The sequence below is a fragment of the Mobula birostris genome, chromosome 2 (genome assembly GCF_030028105.1).
Source record: "Mobula birostris isolate sMobBir1 chromosome 2, sMobBir1.hap1, whole genome shotgun sequence".
Classification (NCBI taxonomy): domain Eukaryota; kingdom Metazoa; phylum Chordata; class Chondrichthyes; order Myliobatiformes; family Myliobatidae; genus Mobula; species Mobula birostris.
Genome location: NC_092371.1, coordinates 141,654,273 through 141,676,063, shown reverse-complemented (window position 1 = coordinate 141,676,063; position 21,791 = coordinate 141,654,273). Strand labels below are relative to the sequence as shown.

The 21,791-nt window shown below is 37.0% G+C and overlaps 1 protein-coding gene across 12 annotated transcripts in view; it reads right to left on the bottom strand.

The window, feature by feature from the left end:
* Nucleotides 1-21,791, bottom strand: part of eya4 (EYA transcriptional coactivator and phosphatase 4) — a 454,812-nt gene that overhangs the window by 250,064 nt on the left and 182,957 nt on the right. Inside the window, exon 3 of one of the 12 annotated variants that reach the window (XM_072249881.1) lies at nucleotides 8,947-9,002. The exons of 9 other annotated variants lie outside the window; for them this stretch is intronic. The gene's annotated coding sequence lies outside the window, so the exon portion shown is untranslated. Of the gene's footprint in view, nucleotides 1-7,708; nucleotides 7,731-8,946; nucleotides 9,003-21,791 lie in introns of those variants that run through there. 2 more of the 12 variants (XM_072249834.1, XM_072249843.1) reach the window with 2 other exon arrangements.

Genomic DNA, 21,791 nt, shown 5'->3' with positions numbered 1-21,791 from the left:
GCAGTCAGGAGGTCAGTCCCCTTTGAGGAGTCAGTAGTAGAAAGGGCGAACAGCTTCAAATTCCTGGGTATCAATGACTCAGGGAATCTATCTTGGGCCACTGGCTCTATTTCTTTAGCTGTTTGAGGAAATTTGGTTGTCTCTAAAAACTCATGCAAGTTTTTACAGATGTATGGTGGTCAGCATGCTGACTGATTGCATTACAGCCTGGTATGGGGCTCCAATGCACAGGATCACAAGGGGCTGCAGAAGGTTGTAGACTCAGATCCATCACGGGTCCAATTCTCCTTGCTAATGAGGTCATCTTCAGGAGGTGGCACCTCAAGAAGGAAGCATACAACATTAAAGACTCCAGGGCATGACCTCCTCTCATGACTATCATTGGGGAGGAACTAAAGGAGCCTGAAGACTCACATTCAATGTTTCAAGAACAGCTTCTTCATCTCTCCCATCAGATTTCTGAATGGTCCATGAACTCATGGACATTACCTCACTTTTTTGCTTTTGCACTATTTTATTTTGTAACTTATGGATATTTTTTCATCATTGCGCTTTAATGCTGCCACAAAACAACAAATTTAATGACATACTGTATGTCAGTAATAATAAATATGATCAGAAAATCTCCAAAACCCCAGTATAATGAGACATGGTCTATGGAAATTACACCACAGATATTTTATGAATGAAGTATAGATTTGAATAAAAATTATGAGAAAGAGAATGCAGCCTACATTTTCAATGCTGCAGAGAAGGCATTGGAGGAGGAAAGACGTCTGCTTTCTGAAGGGGGCAGGAGTCTTTTCCAGGCATGCAAAGTGAAGGCAATGGGAAAGATCCCCCATGGGGGCAGAGGCTGGCGCAAAGCACAGTGAAACAAAAAGTTCAACGTCTTCACAGATGAGGATAAGGGAAGTGAATTTTCTTCAAGAGTCCTATCTCGCCTACAATGGAAGTGTTAGACCTACACCCTGCTTGGTGTAGACTATATATTTCACAATCCCTAGTAACAGGGCTCATATACTTGTAACATTTACATGTTAACCTGTCTGTACCTGCAGGTACACATCATGGCTTGCTCACGATGTCTGGTCTTCAACCACCACTGGCACATTATCCACACATGTTCAGATGAAGACATAGACAGTTCCCAAAGAATGCTGATAGGTAGTGTATAGGAATGCTTGATGCATTGGCTGGTGAAACTGAAGGCCTGCATGTAAATCCATACAATGCGAGGAAGTCCATCACCAAAAACTTCCTCAGAGACTAAACATTGAATCCTGCTCCATTAGAGCTATCCGTGAAGAAAAGATACTCGATGTCTCAGTTTCAAATGCAGCACAAGCAGAAACTGCAGTGGAAGGTTACGGTGCCGTTTTAAGGTGATTGGAGGAAAGGATGGGGGCGCATAAGAGGAAGGTGATTCTTTTTCCTCACAGAGACTCGTAGGTGCATGGAACACCAGGGGTGCTGGTAGAGGCAAATACGTTTGGGAGATTCATAAAACTCTTAGATAGGCAAATATACTCAGTGTCACTTTATTAGATACCTCCTGTACCTAATAAAGTGGCCACTGTGTGTATGTTTGTGGTTTTCTGCTTTTGTATCCCATCCACTCGAAGGTTCGATGTGTTGTGTGTTCAGAGATGCTTTTCGGCACACCACTGTTGTAACACATGGTTGCTTGAACCAGTCTGGCCATCCTCCTCTGAACTCTCTCATTAACAAGGCACTTTCACTCACAGAACTGCCATTCACTGAATGTTTTTTTCTGTTTCTTGCACCCCCCTCCATTCTCTGTAAACTCTAGAGACTGTTGTGCATGAAAATCCCAGGAGATCAGCGGTTTCTGAGATACTCAAACCAACCCATTTGGCACCAACAATCATTCCACTGTCAATGACACAGACTACATTTCTTCTCTTTCTGATGTTTGGTCTGAATCACAACTGGAACTCTTGACCATGTCTGCATGTTTCTATGTATTGAGTTGCTGCCACATGATTGGTTGATTAGATATTTGCATTAACAAGCAGGTGTACATAATATGATGCCACTGACTGTAGATGACAAAAAACATGGTTGGCTCTGTAGGAGGGAAGAGTAAGATTGATCTGTGGTTAGGTTAAAAGTTTGGCACAACTTCATGCTGCAATGTACTATGTTCTAGACAGAAGGCTTGTATGATGTTGCATCAGTTAACCAATCTACGCATTCAGAGATATATCGATTGCTAATGCAATAGCCTGGGAGACTGACAGTGGTTTCACAGAACAAGTTACTTCTCCCAGAATGACAGCATGCTTGATCCCACACACACAGATCCTGCCAGTATATTTATCATTGCCTGCTAGCCAGTTCACCCAAGTTTCTGGCACATATTAAAAGTGGTCAGCTAAATCAATAACCACTACCCCTGAGCTCCTTGAGACTATCCTGCTAGGACAGCTGTAGTCTTGTCCACAACCTTAGCATTCTATCACCAGCCACTGGTTCAGATTATTCATGAGTACCAGAAGAGCAAGCAGGAATGGAGAAAAGATGCTGTGAGAATTTATGAGATTGATTAGGTGAAAGTTGCATGGCATTTGGCATGTTTTTATGTGCAAAATTGTGATGGTTTAGAATAATTATCTTTAATGACATTGCTTTAGCATGGGTGGTGAATGGTCAGCAACAGATTTAAGGTCAAATGATAGTTATAGGTGAATTGGGATTTGTAGTTGTTTTCATTGGTATCACAATCAGATTTGCTGGTCACATATATCCTGCCAAGGGGCTGACTCTGTGGTCTGCTTCTGTCCTCCTAGTCCACTTGGTCTACCTTTTACTGCTCTGCATGGGCTCACCAAAAAACTAGTGGCATGGGATCATAAGAATGAGACTGTGCAGCACAAAGATTCTCCAGTTCCTTTCAATTGCAGCCATCCTCCCAAGTAATCCAGGCAGAGAATCTTTGCTTGATCACTGCAGTGCTCTGTTCTATCAACCTGCAGGTACAAAGAATGTATGTGTGTGTGTGTTATGAGCAAGAACACTGAGCGAAGCGATAGCTCTTGTTATCACAGAACCAAGTCTCTTTAAAAGGCGAATTTGAGTATTGATTGCATCTGCTACAATGTCACAGCAACGTGATCAGTGCCTGGATGTATTGCATTGATTCGCATGATGGTTTTGTATGATCAAAGACTAAAGTGGGCACTGATAGCATGGAACCCTAACTTCTAAATTAATATGTGGTGCCCACATTCTGTCCAGAGTGCAGTACTGGCACCTTGTGCCATTGGGAATCCTGTAAATCCAGGTGAAGTAAGGTAGTCAGTTCTTCTGCCCTGATCTCCAGTGCACTTAACAGCTAATGGCAACATTATCCAGCTCTATGGTTGAAGTTTTAGGTTGAGCATGCAGCATTTTTCAATGAGGGCCTCTTAATAAATTGCAGCTACTGCATACACTTCCCCAAGGTAGGAGAATTACTATAGAATATTGATGGGTGCAACCACTTGCTGAGATGGTTTCTCCTGCTCTTCCTCTTCTTCTACCAGACTTCTCAGCCATGTGTTCATTCTAATCATTTTCCTTGCCATGCTGCATGCTGAGGAGAACGGGCAGTAAAGTTTAGATGCAACGGGTCATTGCAGAAACTTTGAAGTAAAAACAAATCTCTTTAGTTTCTGGCACAGGACTCCCTGCAGTTTTAGCAAACTCTTAAAAATTCTAAAAGCAGCAAACATTCATTGAATCAAAGCAGCACTCAGCAGCAATCAGTCAGCAACTAACCTACAAGTAATTGATGATCCCTTTTAATAGCGCAGGAGGAGATCTTTCCTGCTGCGGAATATGTGTTCAGCTGTGTGAGGTGGAAAGTACTCCTCCAATGCATACACTAAACGCACAATGTAGTAATTTTGCGTATTGAACTCCACCCCCTAAATTCATGTCTACTTGTTATTTATCATCATAAATCCAGATCTCACCTACTATTTGTTTCATGTAGTAGAATTCTTCATAAGCACTCTGCACAAAAACACACATAATAAACATACAACAATAAGGGGAATGGCATTTTTACAGAGCCTTTATTGTACTAAAATGACCCAAGGCGTTTCACAGGAGCAAACAAATGGGACATTTAGCCATGTAAGGAGATGGCAGAACAAGTGACCAAACTAATTATTCAGGCAGTGGCAGATTTTAGTGAATGTCTGACAACAAAAAAGAAATAAACCAGAGATGCTTAGGACAAGAATTCCAAATGTCAGAGCTAACAAATCTGAAAGGGTGGCAGCCATTGTTGAGCCAAAGGAAATTTAGGGATTGGTAATCGAGATTGAGAGATTTCGGGATTGCAACAGGGCACAGCAAGGCCATTAACATTAAGAATTTTGAAATATGCTAGGAGCTATCATCAGAGTCTCAGACTGAGGGGTGAATGTGGGTTGCAATATGTGGGTGTGAGTTAAAATATAGTTTACAAAGAAAATATCTACTTGAAATAATATTGATGTTCAGAGTTTTTCCAAAACTGTTACTAATTGATTTCAGATAAAGTCAAGTAGATTCTTAATTCATTGAAATGTAGCATTAAAAGGACAGAAGTTGAAACATTTATAAAAGGATATGGAAACAATCGAAGAATGTATTTATTGTTTTCAAATTAAAATTAATATGGGATATATTGCGATTCTTTCCACTGCAACATAAAATCTGGAAGCACTCAACTCAATGTATGGTTGGCCACTGTAGGCCATTTCTTCAATCAGCCAGAAAAGGTTGCAAGCATTGTAACACTCCAGAAATGTTAAAGGCATCAACACGTAAATAATGAAGAGATATTTTTCATCATTGTGAACAAGCAGTGGTTTTCTGAAAGTCGAGACAGTAATTTTTTTGGAATTTATTGATAATTAAATCATAAAATATAATTCAATTATTTTGGTGTTTACTCAACAATGTCAAAGCAGTTCAAAACATTATTAAAATAGACAGAATATATTAAATATATTAATCCCTGGAGTACTATTAGATACATTTGTGCAGCCAAAGCCAAAGAGGTATGTTTTTAGTTTGATGAGAGATAAGAAACTACATTTCAAAGTTGACTGGGTGCATGGCAATGCAACAATCCCAGCCTTTTGTTCAAATTCAGAGGTTTAGCTGGCCGAACAATTGGTCACTGGAGATTGTTCGAAGGTGACCGATCATTCCAGGGGCTTTTTGTAGAATATTGAGTTCCAACCCTGTTACTGATACTAAGTAATGAGGACCAAATGAAAGTTATGGAGTTAATGTACCTACTCATAAGAGCTGAACATGTGTATTTCTCTGACTTGTGTACCTGGTTCTGTGTGAGCTTTGTGAGAGATGAAACTTTTAAAAAAGTCTTCAATCCAAAAGACTAGAGCTACTAGCAATGTTAAAGACTTGCACATGAAAAAGAAGGCAAGTCAAAAAGAAAACATTAGTGCTAACTATTATTATAAGTCAACCAAAACAGAAATTGTGGCACTATAAATACACTTAATACGTCAGATACACTGGTGGTTCTACATAGATTTTAAGAAATGTGATTAGGAATCCTCCAGAAGCAAAGATATATATCGTAACAGAGAAATAAACTGTCTGCAAGTCATTTTCCTAGCAATTGAACTGAAATGTGATGTAGTTTTTACCTTGTGTTGGTCAACTTTTCATGACACAATCTTTTATTATAAAAATCTCAGCACCCAATATTAAGCTGTAATATTAAACCGAAGAATTCCCTGTTCCTTATCCTCTAATAAATTGCTTAACGTGGCAGCCTGGCAGTTTACTGTGTGGAGTTATGCCTCATAAATACAGAGATTCATACACATATCAGTTGTGTTCACTAACCAAATATATAAACAATTGTGAAGAAATGCAAAAAGAATAAAATGTATAACAGAAAACTTCAATAAACCTCAGAATTTTTATAGTCTATGTATTAAATATCTTAACAAAATACATGCAACTAAAGACCTACTTTTAGTACCAAGAAAATAACCTGGAAATTAAAATTACCATTAAAATTCAAATAAACAGGATTCAAGTTAAACATCAAAGACTATGTATCTTAATATAACATGTTACTCCAAAGTTATAGACAAACTTGTACTCAACTTTAAAACCAAAGTGAGCATAAACTCAGGAAGGCTCCCAGTCTGAAAAGATGCTGGCACATACTAAAGATCTCATACTACAGTCTGCTGCAAGTGTGGGAAACTATGAATAATTAGTTTCTGGATAATTATAATTAAATGAACTATTCTGTTATGCTTTTAAATCTTTCTGTATTCCTTCAACCTCACTTGAATTCTCTGGTATGACCTTCAATTATTTCAACAAAATAAATTTATGCAAAGGCTTAAGTAAAATGTTTCCTACAGACCCTTAAATGGCGCTGTTGTTTTCTACTAGCCCACATACTAATCCAAATGTATGGTTCTAAATTAACAAATTGAGGGGAAATCGTGGAGATAATTTTTAAACAGTATTTATAGATATGAAAAGGAAATGTCAAAAAATAACCTCAAATTTATCAGAACACAATACTAAATTTATTTCATGCAAGTAAAATAATGACAGAGTCGCATGTGACAAATTAACATAAGAAACAACTGATAAAATCATGAAGAGGGCAACTGCAATGTTTTTGGTTTGTAACATGCAAAATATTCCTAATAATAGAAGCTTTCACAGTTTGTTGTAATTACAGAGCGTGGATGGAAATTATTTAGCAAACAAATTGTAAATAAGGAAGCAATTAAATATGTAAAAAGACTTCCCCCCCTCAGGAATTATCTATATCAAGAGATTTCAAGAGTTTTGAATTATATATATTTGTATACCTTCTAGTTAATTATTTATTATGAAAGAAGCAAACTTCAGTGAATAACTGACATTCTAGAATAAAGATAATCCATTTAAAAATTACATATAACTCAGAAGGAATTCAAAATTATGTAACTATTGGTAAAATTCAAACAAGTTTTGAAACATCATATTCAAAAGAAAATGTAGCTAACATTTAGTCTCAAAAATTATTTATTTCTACCACTTTGAAGACTGCAATCCTGATCCGTTTTATATAGCTATTGCCTTATTTAGTAATTTAGGAGAGTAGACAAAGAAAACATTTTTGATAAAATAAGAAGCATTATAAAAATGTTTGCATGCAAAATAAACTTGTATGTACTCATTATTGAGCTTCAAAATAAATATGATCAAATTTATTTAAAATGCAATGCCAGACTAAAGTATTTAAAGTTTAATTGGTACAAGCCACAAAGCGATTTTTTTTCTGACAAGGAAAGAAATCAAACTGCAACTAGAGTTGCAGTATTCTACACAAAATAATAAGTTTCTGCACAGTTATTAAAGTTTACTTTCAAGTAAGTGTCAAACGTTAACTGCATTTCTCTCAACGTGCACCTCTGTACTTATTTTGGCAAAATAATCCGTCAATATCCTTAACACACACGGTAACACAGTATATTTTTCACTACAGCTAAACTTTAAGTTACACTCCCATGAAAGAACATATATAGAAGAACTACAACAAGGCAATCCACACAAAATTCTGCTTGCTTTAATCACCAACCGCTGGTTTGTTTCATTGTCTCACAGCATTTCCCTATAGAACTAAATGAGACAGGAAGACTTTCTCTTTTACACACTGCCATACCTGTTATTACAATGAAAACAGAAGCCAGGTTTTCAAAACAATCCAAAGCCCTCAAGGAAAAAACCAGATTTCAAACACAGAAGAGCCCAGTCTGTGGTATTCTGTTTCCTCCACAAGCATGATAACGAGACACTCCTGTGGTAACCTCTCTCTGGTTGTGTACCGTGAATGAAGCAGACTTTCAAGAAGTCAGCAAATGCTTTGCCAACTCATGACATGGGTTCAGATTGTAAGCACCAGAGTTGTTTTTTAATCTGAAACTTGGTTTTAAGCAGTTTTGAATGTTGTTGCTCCAAACACAAATTATATTCTTAATGCCTAGGCTTGTTGTAATGAACTGATCAATAAGCAAATTAAAGATGGAACAGTTTGATTGCTTACCAGATTGTCACGAATTATTCCTGTATGTTCCTACTGAAAATGCTTCAATGTGTTTATCTGTAATTATAATACTTCAACTGGAAATGAAATTACAATTTCATCAAACATTTCAGTTACATTTTCTAGGTTTCTAGGTCTACACTTTGTGTTATCATTACGAAAAGATATATAACTTAAATCTTCTTCCACATATCTTAACTTCTTTTTAACAAATTGTTATCAGAATCATCATAGATAGGATGAAATACAAATTCAGATTTCTTCCTCACTGGTTTGCACAGGCCTAATACAAGTCTACCTACATAGCTGAAAGCTCAAAATTAAAAAATATTTCTGATCATATTTGTAAGCAATTTAAAGAGTAAAAAATGGAACATTGCAATAGGAGAAACTTGCTGAAGAGTAGAATTAATTGAACTTGATTCTCAATGTGTCAAGTGAAAAAATTTATTCTACAATAAACTGAAAAATATGTTCTGCAGTTCAATAGTAATAGGACACTCTTGTGTTACAAATACTGTAACCTATCTCTATAACATGAGCTTGCCTTTCACCAACAAACCACATGGATGCATATATTGAAGAACACCAGCAACCTCAAGAATTATTTTTTCTACTTTCCCAGAAATGAATCAGCCAGGTTATAAACAATTTAGTTTCACTCCACTGATTTAACAAAGATACTTTAGAATTACATTCACAATATAACATCCACCTTGACGTACGATTTTGAATGGAATAGAGGAAACGATTCTCAGGTAAGCTGTTCAATTACCTAGACCTTGCGCTGAATACGTGAAACAACGACCTCATTGTTTTACAGGAAACAAAGCAAAAAAATTGAAGGTATGTCTTACCAGAAAAATACACAGCTCTTCAGTTAAAACTCCAAAATGTTCGTTTGTTTTCACCTCTGCAAGGAAGATTTGTTTTCTCTTTAACTTAGGTAATTTGGTCACCAGTTCAATGTTTCAAATGTACTGCAAGTTCTGAATTTCCCCAAATGGTTATTTTCATAATAGTATTATTGGTATTTATTCTGTTGGTTTCTTCCCTTTTAAAGCTGTAATCATGTTCCAAGATTCAGTGCTGTTGATTTAAGTTTACCATGAGGATACTCAGCATAGTAAACAAGTTTCAGGCTGACCAATAGCTTTCCACACTCTTCTGTTTATAGCAAGCTGACTTACATTCAGAGGTCACCTCGTCAACAGCTTCTGTCTTTCACTGGATATATAATGTGCTGCATTTATCCCAGGGCTCATTGGTGTAGCCACATCCCCAGCCTCTGCTAGCCTGCTGTCATATTGTGACGCATCTGCTCTTTAGAATGTGAAGTTTCATTCACAGTCGGAACTTTATTTTTTTTTCCAAGAATACGATGTGATTTTCCTTGCAGATGTTTAAAAATTAGATAGATTGCAGGAAATATAAATATTACTTTAAAATGAATTGCTCTTCTTATAATTTATTGACTAGTAGAACCATTTTCATTTTATAGCTCTTTAAAATTATAAGTACAGTTGAAGAGATCTCACAATATTTTGTGCTCCTTCATAAATTAAATAAAGAAACAACCTTGGAAAACAAAGATCCAGAGATGACTTTTGCATGTGAATAGTTGGAGTGTATACAGATGAACTGAATTTGTAAATAATATTTTCAGGAAGTCTATGGAAAATAAACCAGTGGTGTAAAAAGTAATTTGTTAATTTTTGTTAAAAATTGTTACTCTAAATTGAAAACTTAAGAACACTTACAGAAAGCTTAGGTGGAAAAAGCAAGTGAAATCCATGCGGCAAAATTAAGCAAATACAATTGCAGAATTAAACTAAACACATTTCCCAAATTACCTAAACTCACACAGAATTTCTGCAATACCGACTGAAACCGAGGAGGGAAAGGACTGAAGATGGCACCCTTTCTCCATGGTGGACTCCACTTGGAAGCCTGTCACAGCTGTGGTTTGAGTGAAGGTTACACCTGCAGCACATTTCTGGTTCACTTTTGTCACCACTGCAATGTTTAAGTGACGGAAAATGTCCAAGTTCTATTAAGGATAATAACACATGATTGATGTGCTGTGTTAGGAAGTGGTGTCAGTACAGATTAGAACATCTGTGCCATCACTTTGACAACTCAAGCATTTTATTAATAGAAATGAGAGACCAAAAAATTCTCTTAAATGTTATTTTCAGTTCAAAAGTGTGCTGCTTAATGCATAATGAGGTATAAGTAAACTAAAATGGTTTGTAGTGTCAATTAGAAAAGGGCATCCTCTGCTGAGTGAAGAGCACGTTTTAAAAAATGTATAAAATATTAATTGAACTGAATACTGCTGAATTTCAGCAGTTTCCCGTAAGTGATATTTCTTACCATAAGAAATTTAAGAATAAGGACGTGTGTTAACTTTGCATTTCAGGCAATGTGCACTGTGTTCAAAACCTATTTTAAACTGCATGCGCCGCTCATAAAATGTACAGAATATCTGACTGAGTCACAATCTGTTTTAAACATACTGTCAACTTCTGAACAAATGAGGGCATTGCACGGTAATCTAGTGCGGTCATAGATAGTGCCAAATCACCCTGGCCAATTTGTGGCACATCAGTAACATGAAGGCTGTGCTAAATACAAGAGAGAAATATGGATTATAAAATCAAAAAAAACTAAAAGCACCCAGCAGTACATCACCTGCGAACAAAAGATGAAGTTCAGACACAGCATATGCAATTCAGTTAGTTTTACAGCAAACTACCAGAGCTGGAAGCGGAGGCGCACAAGCAGTTCTGCAGCCAGGATTGCTGGATAAGTCTGTAACTGTGTTGTGGAAACACAGTTCGGCAGTCACCCTGTCTGCAGAAAGAAGCATTTTTGTCTGAAAGCGTCGATCCCTTCAGGAAATACCTAGACTACTAAAAAAAATTAGAATGCTATTAGCTGCAGCCCTTGTCATATTTCTTCAACAGCACACAGGTAAACATCAGCTCTGGCCAAGTACTCAAAGATATTGCCAGAAAGCTAATGGAATACAGGCGAATCAAAGAAATTTAAGGAATTTCCTTGCATTTAGCCAAATGTCTACTTTCATTTCTAGCCATGCTATAGTTGATTTAAGTAACAATCTTTTTTTCTCTCACTAGGAGTTAAACTTTATTTTGTTATCATTGTTCTGATGATACAGTATAATGAAGTTGTACTTTTAAAAACATTTAGACGTTTGGCTCAGCAGAGAGGCACAAGTTAGTTACTAATACTTTAAAAATATTTTTCATGCCTTGCAATCGGCTTCACAAGTTGCTGAGGTTTAGAAACAAATCCCAAAGCACCCATTTTCCGGATGTTTGGATTAATAAAAGAAGTAAGCTGAATTATCGAGGTAATTCATTTGTGGGTTGAATCTTTCAACCTCTCTTAATTCCATTATGCTAATGTATTTTGCAGGACTAGTGTTACTTTGAAATAATTAATAAACATCTAATGCCTGATTACTATGAAAATTAATGCTAAAAATACTTAATGAGCTGTACTAGTATAAAACTAGAGAAAATCAAAATAAATACATTCCTGATGGATAAAACTTTCTTGCAGCCATTTTCAAGTTTAACAATGTAAATTGAAACAATAGTTTGAAAAATGTAACAAAATTTAAAATAAGCCATGGAGAAGATGCACACTTTATCATGAGTAAGCTAGCAGGTATGTCCTGCAGATGGCGCTGTAAGTACTACTTCATGAGTTTTAACAATTTCACTAGGATGTTATTTTTCTGCTTTTCTCCAAAATGCATTTCACGTCACCCTAGTTTCACTAAACAATTTCCTTATCATGAATAAAATACAACATATCATGGGGATGCATTTAATACAAAAGTTTGGGAGCTCTTGAGATCTTCAACAAGCCTTGAGATTTTACTTATTCGGCTATTAATAATAAATATTGGCAAACCTTGCAAAGCTTTTTGTATGGATAGTTAATATAATAACTGTTTCTTAGTTCTAATTTTTTTTTAAGTTTACGGTGCTACCATGGTTATCTACTTTCAGGCATAGTAACACATTCTCCTGGGAACCTTTCTGCAAGCAAGCAAACCACCTTCCTGACAGGGAGAAATATGACCCACAGCTTGAGTCATGTCCTACTGTATAGAGAAATGTATCACTGCTTTATTCTATTATTTTGACCTGTTCCTCCATCCTTCTATGCCATACCTACTCCTCTCCCACAGATCAGGTCTGAAAATACGTTTCTGTATATTTTCCAATATCAAAATGAAGAGAGAACACTATTTAGTTGGTGAAGTGAGTGCTGCTTTTGGAAGCAGATCAGACAAAATCCTCATTTATTATTAACCAAGTCTTACGCCTGTGTCAGCTCCTGATAAATAATTTAGATTAATCTCATTACAGAAGATTTCATTACCAGATAATTTAATTAAATGATGAATTGGCTCCCAGATGTCACTGTGTGTACCATCTTTTAAATAATGCTGATGATGACATAGGGAATTGCAAGGTTCCCAATCCAACTGGGAGAGGGCATTGTTTAAAACTAACAAAAGAAGGTCACTTTTGGTTTGCTATAGCCAAAATTATATTTTATGCTAATTCTTTCAACCCCTTCTGGAATCACAGAGCTTTGATAATAGTCTGGTAGAAGATAAACTTATAACACAATGTACTTAGCATTGAGCCTCAGTTCAACACAGCAAAGGGATTTATACAAGTTCCCTAAACCATAAAATATGAGTAAGAAAATTAAAGTATATTTGTAAACTGAATGGACCCAAAATGTTTATCAATTTACTTGCCATCAAAACTATGAGCCAGCGCTGTACCATTCTCTTTCACTGTCTGACACACACGCCAGCTTTACGTATACAGGTATGAGCATCCAGGTTCCAATATAACAAGTCTTAATAATGAGTTTTTTTGATGTAAACTTTTTGGGTGGGGGGAGTGAAGAACTCGGGTAATTGATCATTAAAAGATATTTTTCTTAAATAAATTCAAAGTGTAGCTAGCATTTATTGTGATTAAAATTAAAATTTATTGAAATACTTTACTTACTAGCGCTTATGGACATAAGTATACAGTATATCACAACTGTAAATTCAACTAATGGAAAGAATCTTAAGAGAGAAAAGTCTTTTATTTGAAAATTATTTTAAAGAGTGTTTTAAAGTGGTGAGATAATAAAGTATTTAACCAGTGAATATACTGTATAAATGGCCATTCTAAAGTATTCGTTTCAAAGAAAACGTAATTCATTCATTCATTGAATGGGATGCTGATGTGGCATATTTTCTGAATTTGCAAATGAACCAGATGGTTCTGAAGGTGTAGTTTATATTTTATTCTCTTGCGTGTGAAGTTGTGCAGTTGCAAAAAATTAAACAATGTCACAGTACGATCATATCATGTGCTGTCCCCAGATTAAAGGGAAAAGATCTACGACCTCGTTAAAGTCTTTCCCCCCTCAATTTTAGGTCTCAAGCCATACTCCTAACAAAATGGCAGGCTTAAAATTCATCTCCACATGACTACCAAACTTCCTTCAGTATCTGTGCCTGTAACTGAAACATTTTATTTTTTGCCATTTCACAGATGACTAGTAGCAAATGAAAAACTATAGCACAAACATTGTAGTTACAGTATTAGATGGATGCTCAGAAATAAACAAACACTAAGTACCATCATGAGATGCTCCTTGACAAATTATCAGAAAATTAAATCTTTTGAACCAGAAATTGTACAATACTCTTTCAGCTGCAGTTGTTAACACAGGCAGTATGCTCTCAGCCTTCCTACTTGATAAAACAACAAGATAAAACAATAATCCAGAACAGATGCAATAACAAAATGGTTGGTGAGAAATCCAATTTCTCTTAATACAGATAGTAGAAGGCAGCAATTTACCTCACAGATACTTTGCATCAAGTGTCTATTGCCTATGGTCTAATATCTTAATTTAGTAATTCCTTTCAAGAACCACGGCCTACACAGAAGCTCATGAAATGTTTATCTGGAAGGATTTCACCCAGTTTAATTTAACATCTAGCCCAAGATAGACTTGAAGGCAGATTTGTCAATTATATCCAATTACAGCTGTCACACTGTGCGTATTAAATCTGGTAGTGCTGAAAATGGGTACAGGGATCGTGAGGGGCAACTAACTCACTGCCACTTCAACCATCAAACACTGCAAACAATGTCATTAACACCACAAGGTGGTCACAGAAATTATTTTATTTACAGTATATTTTACTTAGCATATGTCCATAGAGCTAACGTAGCTAATGATAGATGGCACTGATCAAAGTCAGAAAATGCTGGAAAAACTCAGTGGGTAGGGCAGTATCTGTGGAAAGTGAAACAATTGATGGGTCAAGTCTGAGACCTTCAAGGACAGTTGTGGCCATGACCAGAGGTTGAAGTTGTGTGTACTGTTATAGCTGAACACCAAAGACAGCAAGCAACTGTTCTTCCTGTTCTTAAGGTCTTGGGCTGGACAAGGTGGAGAACAGAGGACACCACGTTTCTGCCAGAGGAAGAACAGTGCAAACCATTGTCTCAGAACTTTACTGCATCAACAAAGGCCCTTTGACCTACCCTGTCTGTGCAGAACATCAAGCAGCCATTCTTTCTCCAATGGATAACAGTGTGCAAATAAGTCTTCATGACCACTCATATCAATGCTAGATGACTAATGTCATGTTATTAGTTTACTAAGTAGAAATTTCCTAGTAGCCATAGCAATAATAGTGTTGAGGGGTTTGTTTTTTTGTAATGTCTCTGGACCAATAGTCCATGCTATTTCATTCCTCTGTTAAGATCTGTTCATTGCTTGTCTCCTCTCTTTCAGTCTGCCTGCCTCCTGCACGAAATTCAAAGCCTGCCACAAATTCCGCTTGCCTCTTCACTCTCCAGTCCCCACTCACTTTGGCTATCTGCTGTAACCAAGTCTTTCCTTTACTTTTTGATAGCTGCACCAAAGATTGGTGCCAATTATAGAACATAGAATAGTACAGCACAGTACAGGCCCTTCGGCCCACAATGTTGTGCTGACCCTCAAACCCTGCCTCCCATATAAGCCCCCACCTTAAATTATTATTTGATAATGCTTCTGTAACACTGCCTTAGAGCCTTCCGATATTTTGGTACGGTGTATAAATGCACTGTGCTGTTTTTGAACTCAACTGCGTGGTTTGGAAATAAACACATTTTACTACATTATTCCAGGGAAGGAAAATACAAGCCCTCAATATTCAGTCCAATTAAATACCACGCTGAGCTGGGTGAGAACATGTGTACCTGTTGGCTAGATTAATAATCTTGATTGTGATATCCCCTCTGGTCTAAAATCCATTGGGAAGGGCAGGTGGCAAAATATCCATGGAAAAAGTCAAAACAATGGCTCAGGGTTGAGGAGAGTTGTTGCCTTTAGGACCTCTACTGCCATTGATATTATTCCATAAAATGTTAATATGCATCAGCATGGAATATGCAGAACTAGCTATAAAGAAATGCAAAATCAGAGAAGTGGATCAGATTCCAGTAATAAGATAATAATTGATCAGGTGAGTCAGTGGGAAGATGAGTGAATTTGGCTTGATTAGCATCAATGATCTCCTTTGCACAGCTGACTGTAAGATGGCAATCACAGCACCTACAGCTTGAATAAGTGACAAAGATGGTACTGCAAAGATTTATGATCAATCAAAAATTAAAAAAATAGATACCAGAGTCAAAGAGCAAGCTACAAGGCTAGGTAACTAAACTTCTGATCAAAGTGGTTGATAAATATAATCTTAAATGAAGCCAGGCAATAGAGGGGCAGAAACAATTATGACAACATAGAAAGCTAAAGGAGAAGTCAGAGAATGGGAAGGAAGTAATGCAGGGCAGGGTACATGTCACAAAACATCTTGAGCCAGGGGTTGGGAGAAGATGCTTATGCAGCTTGCTGGAACTTGAATCCATGACAATCTATTTAGTACAATCCTGGAATGAATTTCATCCATTCTACTTACTGTAGCTATGGAAAAGCACAGTTCAGCTCTGAGACCTTCTGTAATACAAAGGCTTACTCTGAGAATCACAGGCTTTATTTAGACTTGACTTCTTCCAAGTCCTTTAGCTGATCAGTAGAAACCAAAGGTGCTATGGGGAAAGCTTGTAAAATTTAGAGTTTTACAACACTGAAACAAGTTGTCTATGTTGACCAACTAACACCCATTTACCTGTATGTGTTCTCCATCTACTATGCTTTGGCAATTCAGGTGGTCATCTAGATGCTTCTTAAATGTTCAAAGAGTAGCTGCCTCTATCACCCACTCAGGCATTGAATTCCAACTGGGTGGAAAAAAATCTTCCTCAGACACCTCTAAAGATTATATTCCTTACCCTAAATCTTTGCCCTCTAGAACTCTGCCCTTTAATTTTAGTCTTGGCAATTAGTGGTTAATAAGTTACCAATAATATTAGTTTGTAGCTGATTACTTTCACTTGTGTGTATTTCATAATTGAAATAATTACTGGCAGTCTAACACTGGCTTGAATATGCTCCAATATCCCATCCATCTTATTTGGATTATAGGAAACTGGGAAGGGAATGGCAATCCAGATCTCATGTAAATGACTAAAGTCAGCTTGCTGCTCCTGAAGATGGATTTATTACTACTTATTGACCTTGTCTTTGCAGCTGTGATAATGGGGCATATCCTTCCATCACCTCCAGTACGACTTCCTTAGGGACTTTTCTTAGCCCAGTCTTATCAGAAAACGAAAAAAAAGAACTGCTGCCCAAGCCACCCATTTAAGCAAGAGGACCCAGAATGGTATAGGGACTTCTCCACAAGGGTCAACATTCCTACAGAACTTACTGTTCTTGCGTCAGCAAGCAGAGCTCCTGCCACCAAAATTTCTTGTTGGTACGATCATATTGCAAGCACATAGAAACATAGAAAACCTACAGCACAATACAGGCCTTTCAGCCCACAAAGTTGTGCCAAACATGTCCTACCTTAGAAATTACTAAGTATGGGCCAATTACCCATAGCCCATATGCTGGAGAGCATTCTGACTGGTTGCATCAATGCCTGGTATGGAGGTTCCAACGCACAGGTTCAAAAGAGGCTGCAGAGGGCTGTGAACTCAGCTAGCTCCATCGTGGCCGCAAGCCTTCCACCATCAACAACATCTTCAAATGGTTGTGCCTCAAGAAGGTGTCATCCCTCATTGTGGACTCTCACCATCTGGAACATGCTCTCTTCTCATTAGGGAGGAAGTACAGGAGCCTGAAAACCCATACTCACTGTTTTAGCAACAGTTGCTTCCCCTCTGCCATCAGATTTCTGAATGGTCTCCGAACACTACCTCAAATCCCTGCCAAGCTCTGAATCTTCCTTCACTGATTTTCTAAGCACTCTAAAAGAAGAGGGAGTTATTGCCGGAAATGGAGAACTGGCAAAGAGTGAAGTTGTAAATAGCATGTTTTCCTCCCATTGATGATAAATTTGCACTCCACTAAAAACACAATGCTCTTTTGGCCATTCAGGTGAGACGTGTTTCACAAAATTTTGCTTATCAGATGGTGGATGGACTGAAGGGTGCGCTGCTGAGCTCCAGATGCTCACCTTCTATTGGGAGATTGGCCCCAAAATATCTGCACTTACTGGTGTAAACCAAAAAGCTACCTTTGATATTATAGCAATCGTATATGGCATTTAAAAATTTCTGCCAAACCAATAAATCTTTGCATTGTAGATAGTATCTGCCCTCTATTCAAATACACCCCTACAACCTCAAGACTTCTTGTGGTACAGACTGCCCCTGGGTAATGACCAGGTTCCATTTAAAAAAATGTCCATAAATTGATTTTGTCCATGAGTCGGAGAAAACACAAAAATCACTCAATATGGTAACCCCACCTCCACAGTATTATAACAAGTGGCATCGAAAGCACACAAGGCTAATAAGATCGACTAGTAGGAAGTTCTAGAGAGATCAGAAAGTAGTTTAATAGGAATTATGTATTTACACACTTCAGACTTCTGAATTTAATAACATAGGATCTTTTTTGTATGTAGGACATGTCAATAATCAGGCTTTTTTAACACGGGGCAGCCTGTACCTCATGGGAAAAAGGAAGGGAAAATAAATCTAATCCTTTGTGATTCAACTCTTTATTGAAAATGCAATTTTTTGATAAAGGTGGTGGAGTGCAAAGCAAAATGTATTTTGTCTTTCCTTTCCCATTGAAAGGTTCATTTTTCTTTTTTGTCTCTATACATCAATCTCAGTATTTTGCTGAAAGACTCCATAGATGTTAGGGGCACCTACTTAAAATCAAATGCAATTTATTTCCACTTCAAAAGAATTAGTTTACTTTGCATTGATAACTTTAATTTAATCTTGCTGCAAATAAAAGGTGCTTTCTAATTCTGTCATAGAATTGTCTGCACCACAGACTGTTGTACAGATTGGTGAGGGTGATCTTATCAAATCTTATCATAACAGAACAGAAAGTTACAATACAAAAACTACCCAAGACGTGCATCAGATAAGACAGTCTTATTTTGTTGTGGCAGGTTATTCAAGGTACTTTTAACAAGAGCTGAAACGTTAACTCTTATTGAAGACTTGAAAAGACAGGGTATAAAAAAAAATGTTAACTTTGCTTGAACTTAATGTTTTGATTCGGAATACTTTAAAACCATTAGCCAAACCCAGTTGTACACAGTTCTGCACTCCAGGCTATGACTAGAAACATGAAATAAAGTACAGCAGACATAAAGTGGGATTTGTATATCCGGTTTCTCTACGGATGCAGGTACAACAAATATCAAATGTTGCTAAACCCTGAAACCCGATACAAAATGTCAACAGGCTGTATGTGTCCTCTTTCTCACTGTAATTCAGAGGATTTACATTGGAATGCACAATGTATTTCCTGAGTGATTGTTAACTAAGAACCCTACAACTTCCATATGGTAAGGAGGTTCACAGGAAATGTACCATATCAAAGTTTTTGAAGTTTGGATCAATGATGAACAATAAGTGAAACAGGCAATAGTGCTCTACAATATATCATGAACCTACCTGAGCCTTTAACTTTAAGTTGCAAGTATATTAATTGCAATTCCTGTGTTCAATAGCCTTAGCTAATTGTTGGTGAGTTAAACAGTATTTGACTTCAGGTCTGCATTTCAGCTAGGAACATATTGTAAACCTAAAGAATTATATTCCCACTATTTTGGTCCAAAATTCTTCTTAAAATCCCTATAGAAGGAGCACCTACCCATTGTGGCAGAACGATTTATTTCCACTTTTTACTCCTGTTATTTTTGTAACTTCTTTAGATGAGGTTGTGAACATCAGTCCAATTTACATCTTATTGTGGGCAGTTCTATGCTGTAGGCTAATTTATAACAAAGTGGGATGGACAGTTTCACTCCACTTAGAATGGGATGGACAGTTTCACTCCACTTAGAACAGTACAGCCTGGAGAAAATGGAAGAAATTCATTTCCACAGCTGTGAATAAAGTCAAATCCAGGTCTCCATGATGAATCAAAAATGTGTCCCTAATGCATTGTATGCACAGCAAAATCATACCAAATGTTGCAGCCCTCCTGTGCTGACATAGGGCTCAATGGTTTAAATTTATGTTCTTTGGGATCTTCTACAGCAATGCTTATTGCACAAATTTATATTTTCATATTCAATCCTTGTCATTCATTTCATTAGAACTACTTTACTCCATCAATCACTTCCCAATTCAATGATGTTTGATGTACATGTGAAAATGTTAAAAGTTACTGATTATTGAAATTCATGAAACTTTAGAGTTAAATATGTTACAATTTTGAATGCTATCATTAATTACAAAGTGAACATGAGGAATTCTGCAGATGCTGGAAATTCAAGCCACACGCATCGAAGTTGCTGGTGGATGCAGCAGGCCAGGTAGCATCTCTAGGAAGAGGTATAGTCGACGTTTTGGGCCGAGACCCTTCGTCAGGACTAACTGAAGGAAGAGCTAGTAAGAGATTTGAAAGTGGGAGGGGGAGTGAACATAGTTTTATTGTACAGTAAAGGGGCTGTTCATTTGTATATTTTTGTACTACAACCATACATTGGTAACGTATGGTTACACCTTCCATTTCCTGGCCTTCAAACTCAATGACAAGCCTATTATGTGGAATTTTATCAAATAACTCATGGAAGTCTGTATCCAAAGCCTCAACTGCATTTCCCTCATTAACCCTCTCATTTTCTCCACTTTCTTCAGTCAATCCTCACTGTCATCATTGTTACCACTAATGTAACTGATGTAACTACCTGAGGTAACCGTTAAAGCATTTTCAGACTTCAAAATTATATTTTAAAAAATATTTGTGTAAGAACTTGAGGGTTGCTTTGCTTTGACAGAGTATTTTCAACTGGCTGTTTTCTCAGGTACAATATGGTTATGTTGCATTTTAGTAGAATAGTGAGTCAAGAACATTTTAAATATAAATGCTATATTAATATTAACAAAAAAAAGGGACAAAAGAACATAGAAGCAGGAACAGGTGACCTGCTCCTCAAGCTTACCCGGCCATTCAACACGATCATGTTTGATCTATGCCGCATATCAACTCTCCTTTTTAACCAGCTCTCCATAGCCCACATTTCCCCAAACTTCCAAAATATGTGTCTACCTCCACTTTAAATACAGTTAATGAACTGCCTCCACAGTACTCCGGACAAGAAAATTCCAGAGATTCATTACTTTCCTCAAGAAGAAATTCCAAAGAATCTCAGTGCAAAAAGTAATTTGTCCTCATGTTTAAGACAGGACGAACATTTTTTTTTCATTTCTAAAGCTAATCAAAAGTACATCATACTTCATATTTAATAATTTCTTTTCCTTGCTACACTTTTACTTTTCATTTTTAAACAGATTTGTTATGAATAGTGACTTGAAAAAAGAATCTTCCAAGAGGTATTATTTCAACACTATTTATATCACGCAGCTGGAAGATGGTGGGGTGAGGGAGGGAGCAAGTGATTGTGTGTGTGTGTATGTGTGTGTGTGTGTGTGTGTGTGTGTGTGTGTGTGTGATGTGTCTGTGTGCAGGCGCACACTAAGGGTCAATGATACTGTTAAAAAAACACAGCTATGGTGATCACAAATATTTAACCAAACAAATAAATTGTGAGTATTTTGAAAACAATGATCTTTATAATGGATGTATTGTCAAAATCAATTATAACAAAATTAGTGTTTTAAATAATCAACATATAAAAAACTATAACATTTTGGAAATGGAGGGCAAAATAAGCACTTCAAATCTCTTACTATACCTTCTTTCAGTTAGTCCTGATGAAGGGTCTCGGCCCGAAACGTTGACTGTACCTCTTCCTATAAATGCTGCCTGGCCTGCTGCATTCACCAGCATTTTTTGTGTGTGTTATTTGAATTTCTAGCATCTGTAGATTTCCTCGTGTTTGCGACCTTGGGACACTCTTTATTACGAAAAAAACTTCCAGAGTCTCAGCAAATGATGGTGTGTTGAAGATTCTGGATGGGCTAAAACTGATAGGGAAAGTACTGGAAAGGCTAACTGCCCTTAAAGAGGACAAATAAGACCATAAGACACAGGAGCAGAATTAGGCCATTCAGCCCATCAAGTCTGCTCCGCCATTGCTGATCCT